This window comes from Oncorhynchus mykiss, chromosome 19 (assembly GCF_013265735.2).
Source record: "Oncorhynchus mykiss isolate Arlee chromosome 19, USDA_OmykA_1.1, whole genome shotgun sequence".
NCBI lineage: Eukaryota > Metazoa > Chordata > Actinopteri > Salmoniformes > Salmonidae > Oncorhynchus > Oncorhynchus mykiss.
In genome coordinates, this window is record NC_048583.1 from 16850137 (window position 1) to 16868231 (window position 18095).

The following is an 18095-nucleotide window of genomic DNA, read 5'->3' on the forward strand; positions in this document are numbered from 1 at the left end:
AACTGTTTACAGATTATTTCACTTTTATTACACTTTTATTCCAGTGGGTCAGAAGTTTATATACACTAAGTTGACTGTGCCTTTAAAAAGCTTGGAAAAATTCCAGAAAATGATGTCATGGCTTTAGAAGCTTCTGATAGGCTAATTGACGTAATTTGAGTCAATTGGAGGTGTACCTGTGGATGTATTTCAAGGCCTACCTTCAAACCCAGTGCCTCTTTGCTTTACATCATGGGAAAATCAAAAGAAATCATCCAAGACCTCAGAAAAAAAAAGTGGACCTCCACAAGTCTGGTTCATCCTTGGGAGCAATTTCCAAACGCCTGAAGGTACCACGTTCATCTGTACAAACAATAGTACGCAAGTATAAACACCATGAGACTACGCAGCTGTCATACTGCTCCGGAATGAGACACGTTCTGTCTCCTTGAGATGAACGTACTTTGGTGTGAAAAGTGCAAATCAATCCCAGAACAGCAAAGAGCCCTGTGAAGATGCTGGAGGAAACAGGTACAAAATCATTTATATCCACAGTAAAACAGGTCCTATATCGACATGACCTGAAAGGCCGCTCAGCAAGGAAGCCACTGCTCCAAAACCGCCATAAAAAAGCCAGACTACGGATTGCGAATGCACATAGGGACAAAGACCGTACTTTTTGGAGAAATGTCCTCTGGTCTGATGAAACAAAAATAGAACTGTTTGGCCATAATGACCATTGTTATGTTTGGAGGAAAAGGGGGAGGCTTGCAAGCCGAAGAACACCATCCCAACTGTGAAGCACGGAGGTGGCAGCATCATGTTGTGGAGGTGCACTTCACAAAATAGATGGCATCATGAGGTTGGAAAATTATGTAGATATATTGAAGCAACATCTCAAGACATCAATCAGGAAGTTAAAGCTTGGTCGCAAATGAGTCCTCCAAATGGACAATGATCCCAAGCATTTTTCAAAAGTTGTGGCAAAATGGCTTAAGGACAACTAAGTCAAGGTACTGGAGTGGCCATCACAAAGCTCTGACATCAATCCTATAGAAAATGTGTGGGCAGAACTGAAAAAGCGTGTGCGAGCAAGGAGGCCTACAAACCTGACTCAGTTTCACCAGCTCTGTCAGGAGGAATGGGACAAAATTCACCCAACTTATTATGGAAAGCTTGTGGAAGGCTACCCAAAATGTTTGACCCAAGTTAAACAATTTAAAGGCAATGCTACCAAATACTAATTGAGTGTACGTAAACTTCTGTCCCACTGGGAATGTGATGAATTAAATAAAAGCTGAAATAAATCTCTACTATTTTTCAGACATTTCACATTCTTAAAATATATTTGTGATCCTAACTGACGTAAGACAGTGAATTTTTACTAGGATTAAATGTCAGGAATTGTTTAAATGTATTTGGCTAAGGTGTATGTAAACTTCCAACTTCAACTGTAGGTGTATGTATGGTTTGTAAAACTTTGCAATCAATGGTTTTTGCTTAGCATACATAAAGTGAAAAAGTGAGCATCAGCGTCACTGTTAGCGTGGAATTGCACACTACATACATCTTCACTACTTCGTCAAGTAAACATGAATTAAGGCACTATCATTCTCACTATCAAACACCTAAAGAGAAAGTCTGTCACTCTTCATCAGTGACACATTTTTACAGACACCATCACACCAGCCATCACCATATTATCTACTCTGCCTCATCATACTTTTTCCTAAGTTCTCCTCATCCAGTTCCCTACTATATCCCAAACCAACAGAATTAACTACAAACTAACTAACTAGTAATACGTTACATGTCACTATTCATGTGCATTTTCTGCTGGTGTATCCTGAGGTAGCTCCTCCCTGAGAACCTCTTCCTACAGTGCGTACAGGCGAACGGCCTCTCTCCCTTGTGGACCTTCAACTGCATCTTCAGCTGGTGGGAGAACTTATTCTTACACTGGGGCAGCTGTAGGGTTTCTCCCCTGTGTGGACCCTCTGGTGCCTCTTCAGGTTGGACGAGTGTGAGAAACTAGCCCGGCACAAGTGGCAGCCAAACGGTTTCTCCCCTGTGTGGACCCTCTGGTGCCTCTTCAGGTTGGACGAGTGGGAGAAACTAGCCCGGCACAGGTGGCAGCCGAACGGTTTCTCTCCCATGTGCAACCTCTGGTGGATTGCCACCTGTTGGGGGAAACGGAAGGCTTTCCCACAGAACGAACACGGGAAGCGCTTCTCTTTGGCGCCGCCACCTTTACTAATGCTGCTTCCACTACTGTCATTTGTCAATGGGCTTGTGTTGCCATTTAGTGTTGAGGCACAGGCATTGTCTGAGGTCTGGTTTAACATTAGGAGAGTGTGAGGAGGACGAAGGCCAGGGAGTGTCTGTGTTGTCGCAGGGTCCATGTTCCAGTTGATAGATCCTATAGAAGGTAGGCTGAAGGCAGCATCGGTTACAGGGTTAACCTGAGGCCCAATCCGTCTCTCTGAATCACAACTATAGGAGCAGGACGGAGCATCGCTAGCAGAGTCTGTGTCTGTTCTCTCACGCCGCATACAGACACCTCCCCGTCCCTGCAGACCAAATCTACCCCTTGCCCTGGTCTCAGCCAGTCTGTTGTCACGGAGTCTAAGATCGGATGTTGTTTTGTGTTCGACTGTCTGTTTCTGGTTGTGGTTAACAGTGTTGTTCCCCAGCCCAGAGTTGAGGACACTGTCCCATCCCCTGACATCCACTATGTCACCTCTGGTCCTGGCCTGCGAATCCAAGATGGCCACCCAGTCTCCTTTGTTAGCCTCCAGCCAACTACCTGCAGGAATAGGTCACAAAATAGACTTTAAAAATATGGCAAAGAAAACTCTACATATGGAGTTGTATGGACAAAATAATAGCCAGGTGCATCACTATTCCCATTGAAGATCTATTACTGTATGTAGGCTATATGTATTTCTCTCTTACCTTGCTCCCCCATCTTTAGTCCACTCAGCAGATCAATGCTCTCTGCTTCATCTTCCATTGTCTCCTGTTTGACCAGAAGCAGATCAGGCTTCCCATCCTCCATGTCTATTGACTGCAATAGTAAAGGTTGGGTTTAGTTGGCACTATTTGGACTTGTTGGACTTGTATCATTGAAAGGCATGTACGCAGACAACACTATTTGGATCCCCATCAGCTTTTGCCAAAGCAGCAGCAAAAGTCTTCCTGGGGTCCACAAAAAAACCCACAAAGGACGACAAGTAACAAAACACTTAGTGATAGACAAGGACAGTCACACAAATGTAAAATACTATATACAAACAATACAACAACAAAAATATGTGTGTTAGTGTGTCGCCTCACAGACCCCACCGGTCAATGAGATGCTTGAGTAATAGGAGATGGAAGGGAGTTCCATGCGATCAAGGCTCAGTATAATACTGTGCGTTTCCGTGAATTTGTTTTCGGACTTGGGGACTGTGAAGACACCCGTGGTGGCATGTCTTGTGGGGTGTCTGAGCTGAATGTTATTTGATTATGCAGACAATCGTGAATTTTCATCACAGTAATATTTCCGGATGAAAACTGGAATAGAAGCAGTTCATCTCTCGTCAACCCTTTAGTGCTCCTGAGTGGCGCAGCGGTCTGAGGCACTGCATCTCAGTGCTTTGAGACAGATGCAGCTTTGCTAGGTAGGTCTTTCTTTGCTGCACTTGACCATATTACCAGACAGTAATCAAGATGGGCCAATACCAGACCCTTAACAGTTGATTTTACAGTGCAGGTGATTTGTACTGTAACACAGAACAACAGACAGGCCCCTCCCCATCTTCACAACAACTCTCATTATGACTTGACCATGATCAGAGGGGTGAAGAGGAGCTCCGTGGAATCTGAGAGTTTGGAAGTAATTTAGCCATTCAGTGTAGTCTTAGCGATCTGTAGATTTGCTATTTATGCAAGTTGTCATGTGAATTAACTTGTAACATTCCTGGATTACTCATTATACTGATAGTCCGATTTAATTAAGTAATTCAATAGTCAGTTAAAAAAAAGGTTAAGGGTACAAGACTGTAAATATCTGGCTGTGTTGGCAAAAATCACTACATATCCCATTGAGCCAAGCGGAGAGAGGCTGACTGTTGTCACAGTTCCAAGACCAGTCAGAAATGTCCAGCTAACCCTACGCCAATGATGCCGGTGGATCTCAAAACTGAACTTGAATCCCCGTTAGTAGCAATGATATCCTTCACCAGTCATCTTATGACAGACATCTCAAACAAGATATGACTGTTCAACAAAACATAATTAAAAAATTTTCCCCAGCTAATTTCTTAGTTACATGATTGTATAACTAGCAAAGAAGTTTTGAAATTGAGGGTGCAGTATTTATGAAGTTTAGCCCACTGAGGTATAATAAGAACGTTTTAGCCAGGGAAAACGAGCTTGGGCCTAATGAGCATGTGCACTAGACTAATTAAGGAGGCAGATTGTAGTTATGCCCTGATTAGTCATTGAAATGATTGGCAATATCAAAAGGTTTTGTTATACATTTTCGGTCATTTATCTTGGTTTGGTAATATAACTTCACAATTTTGTTAAATTTTGTAAAAAAAAACAATCTACATTTACATTATGTCAACCAACCAGCTGAGCTGCCTGGCTGACTTTTTTTGCCACCTATTTTGCATAATTTATTTGAACTAGTGTTGTCATGATACCAACATTTTACAAACGATACGATACCAGGCCAAGTATCACGACAACCGAATAGTATGCCCATGAAAGTTGAGTGGATATTACTGGACCTGCTTAAACAAGACACTCTGTGTGCAATAATAGTGTTTAACATGCTTTTTGAATGACTACTTCATCTCTGTATCCCCCACATACAATCATCTGTAAGGTCCCTCAGTCAAGCAGTGAATTTCAAACACAGATTCAACCACCAAGACCAGGGAGGTTTTCCAATGCCTCGCAAAGAAGGGAACATATTGGTAGATGAGTAAACATATTTTTTAAAAGCAGTCATTGAATATCCCTTTGAGCATGGTGAAGTTATTAACTTTGGATGGTGAATCAATACACCCAGTCACTAAAAAGAAACAGGTGTCCTTCCTAAGTCAGTTGCCGGAGAGGTAGGAAACCGCTAAGGGATTTCACCATGAGGCCAATGGTGACTTTTAAAACAGTTACAGTTTAATGGCTCTGATAGGATAAAACTGAGGATGGATCAACAACATAGTTAGTCCACAATACTAACCTAATTGACAGAGTGAAAAGGAGGAGGCATGTACAGAATAAAAATATTCCAAAAACATGCATCCTGTTTGAAAGAAGATACTAAAGATGTAGGTAGGTACTATTTCCGTATTTCATCTCAAATATGCAAAAAATGTCTGAAAAACATATTCTCACTTTGTCATTATAGGATATTGTGTGTACATGAGTGAGAAAAAAATACATTCTATCCATTTTGAGTTCAGGATGTAACAACAATGTGGAATGGGTCAATAGGTATTAATACTTTCCGAAGGCACTGTAATTAATATGGGCTAATCTTAGCCCTTTCCTGGGTAGCTTACCTGAGATGGACATAATATGAAGGGAGAAATAATAACTGTTTCGCTAAGAGTCAGTCAATCAGGCACCTGTGAGTGACAGTTGGTGTATGTATGTGATGTTGGGCTGAAGCTACTGACCCGGAAGCTTGGCTCTCTCACTCCTCCTGGGCTTTTATGACAGAGGGTGGACAATGACTGTCGTAACAGATGTAAGCAATGTCCCCATGCTAGCTTTCATATAGCTGGGATAAGCTCTTTCTGCCTCTGGCGTAGAACTTCAGAGAGGTCCTTGTTAAGGAAGATGTTGGTTCATCTCAAGTTCGTGGGTCTCTCCAGAACAGCCATATTGTCCTTGAACCTTAGGAACTTGACCACTATCAGCCTGGGTCTGTCACCTGGGCTGGTTACATGTTTTCCAGACCTGTGGGCGTGCTCCACCTCAATATTCTTTTGATCAATCTGCAGCTTTTCACAGTGATCATTTTCTCACTTTCTCCTCTAACTCCATCCAGGTCTCATGTGTAGACTCTGGTATACCATCCACAACAATGTTATTCCTCCTGGATTGTCCCTAGATAGTCTGTTTTCCCAGTCATCTGTAATTATGATTTGCTGATATCATCTCATGTGGATTTAGTTTGTTATTATCTTGCTGCAAGTCTCTTCCATATGACATTCACCTATCCCTGGTCAGATCGTCCATTATTTTGTTAGTCGAGTCCACCATTATTTGGACAAAGCTCTTGAAGCCATTTTTCTGTTGCTGTAACAGTGCTTGTAGACATTTTTGTTGAAAGCTCTACTACACAAGCTTCCAACTTACCTAACTTTGTTGTTAAAGTATAAAAATCATGAGATACCAAACCCATTCATACGGTTGGTTAACACTTGAGTTTCCTCGGGTCTCCGCCAAACTTGGTAAATCCACTTTTTGTTATAATGCACCTCATTGCTGGAACCAACTACAAAATACATTACAATTGGATGTTCTGGTGCCGCTCGGGCAATTTAAAATATTGTTTGGGGGCCATCGTAACCTTTTCTTGAATATTTGTGTAATTCTGTATTTTTGTTTGTTTTACATTATATCGGATTTGATTATTAATTGTATAAGCAGGGCCCACTCGTGAAAGAGACCCTGGTCGCAATGATGACTAAGTCAACATCAGGGACGGTATCTAGAAGGTGTCTTAGAGTAGGAGGGCTCATCTAGGATCACATTTTATTGGTCACATACACAGATGTTATTGCGGTTGTAGCGAAATACTTGTACGTCTCAGCGTAATAATGCTGATCTAGGATTAGGTCCCCATCTGTCTACATATCTTTATTCATTAGAATCTAAAACGCTAAACAGATCCTAGATCAGCTACCCTGCTCTGAGAGGCTTTGCAGATACGAGCCCTGGCCTACTAACATGCAGACAGTAGTTTACAGTGGGCTCACCTCAGTGAGACTGTGTGTGATCCTGTGCTGCTCAGCTGGTTCCTCTGTGGGTTCAGGAGGTGTAGTCTCGTTTTCCTCCATGTCCATGGTCCCCTCAGGGTTCCCCAGACTCTCCTCACACCCCTCCTCCTTCACCAGCAGCACGTCTGGACCCTCCTCCTCCTGGAAGAGACAGGTGATACAGATTACACAGACATACACTCCCTCAGGTACGTACACACAGAAAATAAAAACACTTTCAACATTGAGTGTTTACCCATCCCCACTGCGTTTGAGTCCTATACTCTAGTTACATAATTACTTTATTGTTGTTAAACCCATCATAGTGGACATGTTGTGGGTAAAAAATAAATCAGCTACGATAAGTTCTAAGTCGCCATCAGACAAACCTGACTAAACTATTTTGAGGTGTACAGTAGGTGTTTGTTAGTGTGTGGGTATGTGTAGGTATATTTAGTAAGTGTATATTGGTTATAAAGCACTGTCAGGTGTATGCAGAATAGGGTGAGATCAGATGTGAACTAAAGAAAGTCTCAAAGTCTGCATGAAAAGTCCCATTTTGTATTTATTAAACACAAGTTTTAAATACACCATATGAAAACCACATATACACGTCTCAACTACAAATCTCCATGATAAACTACATAAATTCTCATTAAAAAGTGTCTTGGGAAAGAAATTAAGTAGTTGAATGGAAGTAATGAAATAGGCATTTATGAACGTCAGAGCCTATACAATACAAACAATATATAAACATACTTTTTAGGCTTATATGCCTAGGGCTGGGCGATTTTCTAAAGTTCTAAATAAGCTTTGTTGCACAATTAAAAAAGGTCAATACAAATCATTTCAAACAGTCATAAATAAATCTAATGAATTCACGGTTTGTAAAATTATACCTAGGCTAAATATGACCTTCTTCAACCATAAGACCCACAAATAATGTAATTATTTTATCAAAATAATTTAAACAGCTTTTTTTTTTTACATTAATCACTGACCTAGCTTTCAATTCTATGAAAATGCAATTTATGTTACAAATTTAACCAGAACCCTGCATAACGTGCATTCACTAATAATGACTATCTCCTTGTAGCTGAAAATTAACACCAGTCTCATAAACAATCTCTCAAGCACAAGCCCACGTTCTAGTGAGTAGCCAGCTAATCTTTATATTTCAAGTCTAGCCAACTTCAAATCAAAGTTATTGGTTCACTTGGATCTATTTGCTTGCTACCAAGGCAGAACAGTTGAAGTGTGATGATTGCACCCTCCTGTCCATCTCCAACTGTTTGAACAACATAGCCTGTTCACTTTGTTTAGATATTGAAATCAAGTGGCCTACCTGGACAAGAAGATGCTTATTTCTCGGAATGAGAACGAGTTGCCAATTCCTTTTATGAATGTATTTTTTTTTCTTTACATACATACATTGCACATTTATAAAACACAGACTAGACAGCAAGCGCATGTGTGCTATGTGGCTAAAATACAGCTAGCGGTACGTAGAACCACAACCACTTGCGACAGAACTGAACATTAATTTTCCACAATCATGTTTTTTAAAATATTTTTTTCACCCCAATTTTGTGGTATCAATTGGTAGTTACAGTCTTGTCCCATCGCTGCAACTCAGATTCAACCACAAAGACCAGGGAGGTTTTCCAATTCCTCGCAAATAAGGGCACCCCGGTAGATGGGTAAAACATTTTAAAAAGCAGACATTGAATATACCTTTCAGCATGGTGAAGTTATGAATTACACTTTGGATACACTCAGTCACAACAAATATATAGGCGTTCTTCCTAACTCAGTTGCTGGAGAGGAAGGAAACCGCTCAGGAACTTCATCACGAGGCCAATTGTGACTTTTAAACAGTTACAGAGTTTCATGGCTGAGAGAAGAAAACTGAGGATGGATCAACAACATTATAGTTAATCCACAACACTAACACAAATGACAGAGTGAAAAGAAGGAAGCCTGTACAGAATAAAAATATTCCAAAACATGCCTCCTGTTTGCAATAAGGCACTAAAGTAATAATGCAAAAAAATATGGCAAAGAAATAAAAGTCCTGAATGCAAAGCGTTACGTTTGGGGCAAATCCAATACATCACTGAGTAACACATATTTTCATGATGGCCGCATCATGTTATGGGTTAGCTTGTAAATTGGCAAAGGACTACGGAATAGAGCTAGGCGCAGGCAAATGCCTAGTGGAAAACCTGGTTCAGTTTGCTTTCCAACAGACACTGGGAAAGAGTTCACCTTTCAGAAGGACAATAAGCCAAAACACAAGGCCAAATATATACTGGAGTTGCTTACCAAGATGACGTTGAATGTTCCTGAGGGGCCTAAGTACAGTTTTGACTTAAATCTACTTGAAAATCTATTGCAAGACTTGAAAATGGCTGTGGAGCAATTATCAACAACCAACTTGGCAGAGTTTGAAGAATTAAAAACTTATGTGCAAATATTGTACAATCCAGGAGTGGAAAGATCTTAGACACTCACAGCTGTAATTCTAACATGCATTGACTTAGGAGTGTGAATACTTTTATAAATTAGATATTTCTGTATTTTCATTATGGGTTATTGTGTATTTTCATTATGGAGTATTGTGTATTTTCATTATGGGGTATTGTGTAGATGGTCAAGAGTTATTATATTTTTAATCCATTTTGAATTCAGGCTGTAACAAAATATGGAATAAGTCAAGGGCTATGAATACTTTCTGAAGGCACTGTAGAATGCAAAATATATATACAAACAAAAACAAAATTCTTGTGATACATGCATTTCAAACATTAATTTGAATTAATTGGATATAAATCGCCCAGCCCTATACAGTTGAAGTCAGAAGTTTACTGTGACTTTAAACAGCTTGGGAAATTCCCCAAAGTTAGGTCATGGCTTTAGAAGCTTCTGTTAGGCTAATTGACGTAATTTGAGTCAATTGGAGGTGTACCTGTGGATGTATTTCAAGGCCTACCTTCAAATGCACTGCCTCTTTGCTTGACATCATGGGAAAATCAAAAGAAATCCGCCAAGACCTCAGAAAAAACATTGTAGACCTCCACAAGTCAAGTTCATCCTTGGGAACAACTTCCAAATTCCTGAAGGTACCATGTTCATCTGTACAAACAATAGTACGCAAGTATAAACACCATGGGACCACGCAGCTGTCATACCGCTCAGGAAGGAGACACGTTCTGTCTCATGGAGATGAACGTACTTTGGTGTGAAAAGTGCAAATCAATCCCAGAACAACAGCAAAGGACCTTGTGAAGATGCTGGAGGAAACAGGTACAAAAGTATCTATATCCACAGTAAAACAAGTCCTAAATCGACAACCTGAAAGGCCGCTCAGTAAGGGAGTAGCCCCTGCTCCAAAACCGCCATAAAAATGCCAGACTACGGTTTACAACTGCACATGGGGACAAAGATCGTACTTTTTGGAGAAATGTCCCCTGTCTGATGAAACAGAAATAGAACTGTTTGGCCATAACGACCATCGTTATGTTTGGAGGAAAAAGGGGGAGGCTTGCAAGCCGAAGAAAACCATCCCAACCGTGAAGCACAGAGGTGGCAGCATCATGTTGTGGGGGTGCTTTGCTGCAGGAGGGACTGGTGCACTTCACAAAATAGATGACTTCATTAGGAAGGAAAATTATGTGGATATATTGAAGCAACATCTCAAGTCAGGAAGTTAAAGCTTGGTTGCAAATTGGTCTTCCAAATGGACAATGACCCAAAGCATACTTCCAAAGTTGTGGTAAAATGGTTTAAGGACATCGAAGTCAAGGTATTGGAGTGGCCATCACAAAGCCCTGACCTCAATCCTATAGAACATTTGTGGGCAGAACTGAACAAACGTATGTGAGCAAGAAGGCCTACAAACCTGACTCAGTTACACCAGCTCTGTCAGGAGGAATGTGCCAAAATTCACCCAACTTATTGTGGGAAGCTTGTGGAAGGTTACCTGAAATGTTTTACCCAAGTTAAACTATTTAAAGGCAATGCTACCAAATACTAATTGAGTGTATGTAAACGTCTGACCCATTGGGAATGAGAAGAAATAAAAGCTGAAATAAATCCCTCTAAACTATTATTCTGACATGTCCCATTCTTAAAATAAAGTGGTGATCCTAACTGACCTAAAACAGGGAATTTTTACCAGGATTAAATGTCAGGAATTGTGAAAAAGTCTAAATGTATTTGGTTAAGGTCTATGTAAACTTCCGACTTCAACTGTACATGCCTTATACACTGCTCAAAAAAATAAAGGGAACACTTAAACAACACAATGTAACTTCAAGTCAATCACACTTCTGTGAAATCAAACTGTCCACTTAGGAAGCAACACTGATTGACAATAAATTCCACATGCTGCTGTGCAAATGGAATAGACAACAGGTGGAAATTATAGGTAATTAGCAAGACACCCCCAATAAAGGAGTGGTTCTGCAGGTGGTGACCACAGACCACTTCTCAGTTCCTATGCTTCCTGGCTGATGTTTTGGTCACTTTTGAATGCTGGCGGTGCCTTCACTCTAGTGGTAGCATGAGACGGAGTCTACAACCCACACAAGTGGCTCAGGTAGTGCAGCTCATCCAGGATGGCACATCAATGCGAGCTGTGGCAAGAAGGTTTGGCGCAACCAGGAGACAGGCCAGTACATCAGGAGATGTGGAGGAGGCCGTAGGAGGGCAACAACCCAGCAGCAGGACCGCTACCTCCGCCTTTGTGCAAGGAGGAGCAGGAGGAGCACTGCCAGAGCCGTGCAAAATGACCTCCAGCAGGCCACAAATGTGCATGTGTCTGCTCAAACGGTCAGAAACAGACTCCATGAGGGTGGTATGAGGGCCCGACGTCCACAGGTGGAGGTTGTGCTTACAGCCCAACACCGTGCAGGACATTTGGCATTTGCCAGAGAACACCAAGATTGGCAAATTCGCCACTGGCGCCCTGTGCTCTTCACAGATGAAAGCAGGTTCACACTGAGCACATGTGACAGACGTGAAAGAGTCTGGAGACACCGTGGAGAACGTTCTGCTGCCTGCAACATCCTCCAGCATGACCGGTTTGGCGGTGGGTCAGTCATGGTGTGGGGTGGCATTTCTTTGGGGGGCCGCACAGCCCTCCATGTGCTCACCAGAGGTAGCCTGACTGCCATTAGGTACAGAGATGAGATCCTCAGACCCCTTGTGAGACCATATGCTGGTGCGGTTGGCCCTGGGTTCCTCCTAATGCAAGACAATGCTAGACCTCATGTGGCTGGAGTGTGTCAGCAGTTCCTGCAAGAGGAAGGCATTGATGCTATGGACCGCCAGTTCCACAGACCTGAATCCAATTGAGCACATCTGGGACATCATGTCTCACTCCATCCACCAACGCCACGATGCACCACAGACTCTCCAGGAGTTGGCGGATGCTTTAGTCCAGGTCTGGGAGGAGATCCCTCAGGAGACCATCCGCCACCTCATCAGGAGCATGCCCAGGCGTTGTAGGGAGGTCATACAGGCACATGGAGGCCACACACACTACTGAGCCTCATTTAGACTTGTTTTAAGGACATTACATCAAAGTTGGATCAGCCTGTAGTGTGGTTTTCCACTTTAATTTTGAGTGTGACTCCAAATCCAGACCTCCATGGGTTGGTAAATTTGATTTCCATTGATAATTTGTGTCGTTTTGTTGTCAGCACATTCAACTATGTAAAGAAAAAAGTATTTATTAAGAATATTTCATTCATTCAGATCTAGGATGTGTTATTTTAGTGTTCCCTTTATTTTTCTGAGCAGTGTATATATATCACACAACGTCGAATGCAATATTCTACACTGAAATCGGTAACTCTTGTAATTCCAAATGAGTCTGTGGATCTTTTTCGTCTTTTTGTCTTTAATGCAGGGTTTGATCTAACCATCAGAAGCTACCGAGTGGAATGTTTTTTCTTCTGGTATCTCCTCTCTGAGAACCTCTTCCCGCAGTGCGTACAGGCAAACAGCCTCTCTACCATGTGGACCTTCAGGTGCATCTTCAGCTGTTGCTGACAATGGGGTCAGCTGTATTATTTCTACCCTGTGTGGACCCTCTGGTGTCTCTTCAGGTGACCAGCCTGGGCAAAGGCCATGGGACACTGGGTACAGCTGAAGGGTTTCTCCCCCGTATGGACCCTCTGGTGCCTCTTCAGGTCACCAGCCTGAGCGAAGGCCATGGGACACTGGGTACAGCTGAAGGGTTTCACCCCTGTGTGGACCCTCTGGTGGATCTCCACCTTCTGGGGGCAGCTGAAGCCTTTGTTACAGAAAATGCAGAGGAACCGTTTCTCTTTACTTTTGCCTGATGTTGCTCCTCCACGCCGAGCCTGGGCTCTAGCCCTGTCATTTGAGTTCAATCCCTTATCGAAAAGGACGAGGCGGTGTGGATCAGTAGGCCCCATTGATCTGGACACTGGGTCGCGATTCCTGAACGTGTGTAAAGGGGAGTGGGTAGCGACATTTGGATTTGTCTCTAAGCTTTCCCTGTAATCTAAGAAATCTCTGCCCTGTGTGAGTCCATCTCCTAGGTGACTATCTGCATTCCATGTGGGAGGAACGTCGCCCTCCACTTTCACAGTCACTTCATCTATGCCCAGAACCTCGCCTTTCTCATCTAGGCACCCTTCAGAGTATACACTACTACTGTACTGGTTCCAGTCCCCTCTAGACAGATCAGTTCGTGTCTCTAAACCCAAGGATATGTTACCAGGGTCCATTTCTGTTGCATAAGAACAAGACGGTTCATCCCCGCCAGTGTCTAACGAGTCACCATCAACATCCCCACGGGAATGAACAGTCCTCTGGTTCTGGTGAAATACTGGTAAATACTCTGAGCCAGGAGGACAGCCCAGTCTCCCCAGGCCCAGTATCTCTGGGCCTGATAATCTGTGTTCAGATCCTCTGTGTAATTGCATTTGTGTTACAGTTAAAGTCTCGGTGTCTGTCTCAGACTTGAGGACGGCGATCGGCGTTCCACTGACCTCCGTGATGCTGTGTCTGGTCCTGGGCTGCGCAGTGGTGGGGTCCTTCGTGGCTACAGGGGGCTCTCCAGCCGTTCCATTCTGGATGTCTCTGTTATGCCGTGGGTCCTGCTTTCCTTCAGACCTCTCCTGCTTGACACCAGGACCTGCAGCCTCTGTAGACTGACACAAGAAGAGTGGAGGTTATTAACGGATAACAATGTCATAGGGAAGTCTCACAAGCTCCATTAGGGCAGATAAAAGAGGATGTACATGTAAGCAAGTGAAAAGCTGAGGGGAGCCTTTCTGAAGTGAACTGGTCACACGATGCACTGTAATTTAATGTAACACTATTCCACTAACCTCTATCACGATAATGTTCTGTGGTGAGGTTCCACTCCCCTCATCAACAGTGATTAGTTGGTCATCTCTGCATGTATTGTGTCCCGCTGGATTCACAAAGCTCTTGTGGCTTCCAGTGAGATGTATTTCACCTGTGAGAATGATTGGGGAAAAGAGGTGGTTTAGGTGCTGTCAATGGTATATTGTACACTATTGACACTGTCTACAATTGACAAGGATGTAAAGTAGCAATTCTCATAACTTCTTGATATAATATTTACTGAGATGTATTATATTCCATGCATAACACTGTTTTCATTGTGTAAATAGAATATGCAGTAAATCAAGAATCTGGTTAGAATATGATATTGTGTCTTTGCGCAAGATAGCTTACTAATCAGGGGAATTATTGCACACTATCCAACAACTGACCAATACCTAATTATGTGTAATACATCCGAACACAGAGCGGATTGGGGCGACAGTCACTAAACTATATATTAACGGTGACAGGCTGCGCAGCCTCCGCCAAAATGTACCTCTTGCCATTCTTCTGTGTCGGTCAAGGATCTTGACACTACTGGGACTGGCAACGACACGCTCCCGTGCCACCTTCAGTTCCAGTAGCTGTAGTTTCCTCCGCAATGCCCTGTTTTCTTTCTGGCTTTGAGTTATTTCCAAACGAAACACTGCATAGTCGTCATCTACGAGTTTACAGACCTCTGCCACGGCTGCATTCGCCAGCACCTCCATGATGGAGGCTATTTGAGTGTGAAAAACCATACAGTTAGCCATTGTTAGCTAACGTTATATAGATAACATCTATCAACCAAGTCGTCTTCAACGCAAATTAAACACTACATGTGATGCTGTGCAGTTAAATTCGTTATATTTTGAGTTCCATGATGTTAATAAACGTATAAATAACAACAATAAAACCGCTAACGTGGAAATTGTTCATGGTCACTGTTCACTTCTTCTTCTCTGGTATAGTGTCGCCTTATTCTGAAACGTCACGGTGATCCTGGCGAGTTATCAGTTGCAATCGTGTTTCTATTTCCGGCAACATTCGCGAAACGCTAGCGCGTGCTAGAGGCGGGAGGTGAAAGCTGCAAAAGCGGTACCTTTAGTTGAGAGCTTGATAGTTTTACAATGACAGAACCGCACAAAATCCTAATATCGATCAACATGACAAGCATTATGTGTTCAGTAAGAGGCTATTACAATAATTGGATGAAGAGGAGGTCGTTTTTACAACAAGAATGTTTTGAACACCATCTCTGCGACATCGACCTGTATGTACCTGTGGAGCCCCATAGGACCTGCATCCACCTTTGCGGCTCTGGCTCAAAGCGTTGAACCTAAAGAAACTTCCAAAACGTCTCTTTGTGGGCTCCTACCACTTCTTTGACAAGAAGCCTAAAGTGGAGCATCCTTACCCAGACAAATGGCTTGGCTACGATCCTCCATTGTTGTGTTTATTTTCACCTTTATTTAACCAGGTAGGCTAGTTGAGAACAAGTTCTCATTTACAACTGCGACCTGGCCAAGATAAAGCATAGCAGTGTGAACAGACAACAACACAGAGTTACACATGGAGTAAACAATTAACAAGTCAATAACACAGTAGAAAGAGAAGAAGAAAAAAAAGAGTCTATATACTTGTGTGCAAAGGGCACGAGGAGGTAGACGAATAATTACAATTTTGCAGATTAACACTGGAGTGATAAATGATCAGATGGTCATGTACAGGTAGAGATACTGGTGTGCAAAAGAGCAGAAAAGTAAATAAATATAAACAGTATGGGGATGAGGTAGGTAAATTGGGTGGGCTATTTACCGATAGACTATGTACAGCTGCAGCGATCGGTTAGCTGCTCAGATAGCAGATGTTTAAAGTTGGTGAGGGAGATAAAAGTCTCCAACTTCAGCGATTTTTGCAATTCGTTCCAGTCACAGGCAGCAGAGAACTGGAATGAAAGGCGGCCAAATGAGGTGTTGGCTTTAGGGATGATCAGTGAGATACACCTGCTGGAGCGCGTGCTACGGGTGGGTGTTGCCATCGTGACCAGTGAACTGAGATAAGGCGGAGCTTTACTTAGCATGGACTTGTAGATGACCTGGAGCCAGTGGGTCTGGCGACAAATATGTAGCGAGGGCCAGCCGACTAGAGCTTAGATGCATTCATGAAGAAGGGTTGGTCAGACAGTCATCAGTGACAGTTAAGCCAAACGCTTGAGCAGTTTGCCTGCTCTCATTGTGTGTCTCCCTCTTGCATCTAAGCACAGTCATAATAGCACAATTTATTTCCTTCACAACTCAAAAAAAATCTAATTTTATATATACTTAATTATTATGATTATTAAATATTATTGGGAGCGTTCATGCAGTATGGTGTTTTATTGTACGGTTTTGTCCATGAACTTGTTTAACAAGCCATACTGATTTCTGAACCGGGGCTTCAAGACCGGGGCTTCACAAACCGTGATCTGCTACATGAGAGGAAGGTCAAATGAACAATTCCAGCCTTCACAAAAAGAGGCGCACAGCTGTCAGAAGAGGAGACCACATGTACACGACGGATAGCTAACGTGCGGGTTCATGTGGAACGCGTAATTCAAAGGCTCAAACGGTTTCGAATCATCTCACAGACAGTGCCAATCAACCTCTCATCGAAAATGGACAAAATACTTAGAATCTGTGCTGCCTTGTGTAACCTGCGTGGTGATATCAATCATGAAGACGCTGAATGAAAGTTCTCAAAAGTTATGTTAAATAAATGTCAATTCATTCTATAACAACTCGACTTAATTATTAGTTTTACATACTCATTAATATTAAAAACAAAGTCAAAAACAATTTCCACAACACTGAGACTGTTGATGCATTAAGTCAGGCTTTTTAATTGAAAAACAATTTGTTAATGGTAACTGAAAACAGGAGAGACATCTGACTACATACGTCTACAGAGCTGCATATTTTTGTCACTATATTTTGCCTTCCTGAGGCTCCTCAACAATAAATGGCAGCATGTGTGTTGAGTAGAATGCCTTCAACCCCCGGACAGCCTCTGCACAGAACTATGCATCATAGGGAACAGGGATGGCAACTTGCTGGGACGGAGTCCAGATGAACACCTTACTTTCTCACAGTCCTGTGCAAAACAGACCAATTTGCATCTGCATGTAGTAGCCACGTGGCCCATGTGGTTGCAGTTGGGGTGTGCCCTCCACCACCTTCACATTACAGGCTTTCCCATTGAAGACAACATCCAGAGAAAACCGCCCTTCCCCATGACAGGACACTTGATCTCAAACAGCTCCTTGGTGTTCAGCACTCCATCAGGGCTTGCTGACAGCCATGGCTCTTCAACACTGACAACAGGGCCTCTGTGGGCCACAGAGTATCCACAGTCTTCCAGCCACTGAGAGGCCATCAGCTAATTTTCTTCAAATACATTAAAATGGCACAGCCACAAATAAATAATCCTTTAAGTCCAATTTTAGCAGACTCCCCACAGGCAGATTCAGGTGTCTCAAGCTCCTATTCAATTCCTCCTGTGAGTGGAATGCAGGAGTGGGAGGCAGGGGATGACATTCTGGACACTTTTCTGCATATTGGTCAATGGCCTTATGGTGTGTATAGTCAATGCTGTTTAACCGCTTTGGCTCAAGGTTCCTCCGAGTCCCTGCATTCCATTGTCACTACTAATCTGTGCAGACTATGCCAGTAAGCCCACTGGACACTGCACCTGTGATAGAATGTTTGTTACAAAAAAAATCACATT

The 18095-nt window shown here is 42.7% G+C and overlaps 1 pseudogene; it reads right to left on the minus strand.

The window, feature by feature from the left end:
* Positions 1–1319: 1319 nt before the first annotated feature.
* LOC110498471 lies at positions 1320–15309 on the minus strand (annotated as a pseudogene).
* Between the last annotated feature and the right edge of the window lie 2786 nt (positions 15310–18095).